This window comes from Pipistrellus kuhlii, unplaced genomic scaffold, assembly GCF_014108245.1.
Source record: "Pipistrellus kuhlii isolate mPipKuh1 unplaced genomic scaffold, mPipKuh1.p scaffold_m20_p_1, whole genome shotgun sequence".
In the NCBI taxonomy this organism is placed as follows: domain Eukaryota; kingdom Metazoa; phylum Chordata; class Mammalia; order Chiroptera; family Vespertilionidae; genus Pipistrellus; species Pipistrellus kuhlii.
Genome location: NW_023425404.1, coordinates 166,921,973 through 166,922,849, shown reverse-complemented (window position 1 = coordinate 166,922,849; position 877 = coordinate 166,921,973). Strand labels below are relative to the sequence as shown.

General features: G+C 39.8%; 1 non-coding gene across 1 annotated transcript; it reads right to left on the bottom strand.

Moving 5' to 3' along the window:
* Nucleotides 1-391: 391 nt before the first annotated feature.
* Nucleotides 392-498, bottom strand: LOC118709894. The gene has a single exon (XR_004985187.1). It is a non-coding gene; the product is annotated as a U6 spliceosomal RNA (small nuclear RNA).
* Between the last annotated feature and the right edge of the window lie 379 nt (nt 499-877).

Below are 877 nucleotides of genomic sequence, written 5' to 3'. Positions count from 1 at the left end.
TAAGGTATATTGCTCCTTATACCTTGTGTTTACTCTGCAGCCTGAGGGATCTTTCTAGAGTGTGGAGCTGATTGAATGATTCCCTTAGTGAAAACTCTTAAGTGGTTCTCCGTTGCTTTAGTATAAATCCAAGCCTCAGAGGCAGCATGGGATGCTTGTTAGGCCCCTGACTTCTCCTGTGGCCGCCCTCTCTTCCACAGACAGGCCCTGCATGCTGAGCAGCAGGCAGCCCTGGAATATGGCAAGGCCCTGCCTCTCTCACCTTTGCAAATGTTCCTCTAATCTTTTTCTTTCTGATTGGACAGGGACTTAGTAGTGGCTTCATTTACTTAAGACTTGGAAACCTGTGGAAACAAACAAAATACAATAAGTTGCAGCATTTTCATTTTTTAAAAATACAGAATGCTTCATGAATTTGTGTGTCATCCTTGCCCAGGGTCCATGCTAATCTTCTGTGTATCATTGCAATTTTAGTGTATGTTCTGCCGAAGTGAGCACTCATTCCTAAAGAGTATACACAGAGACCATTTTTCTCTTCATGTTTTCCCTCTCCTATTGGTGTGGATGTGGGCATCCAGTCACCTGAAGTAGTAACATTTGAACTTTAAGACCACTAATAAATGTTAAAGTAATTATGGAAGAGCCTGACCTAGTCCCCTTTGCTTACAAAAATACCTAATTTCAGTTTATTAGATTCTTTTACTTATAGGAAAAATATGACGCCTTGAATCTGTATTTCTTATTTTGAAGATATTGTGCTAATACATTCTAATGCCACTTTACAAAGGGTTTCAGCAAGACTGTAATCATTATAATCTCTGAAGGAGCAGAACATGTAAGTGCCAGTCATTCCTTATTAACTCACACTTTGATTATC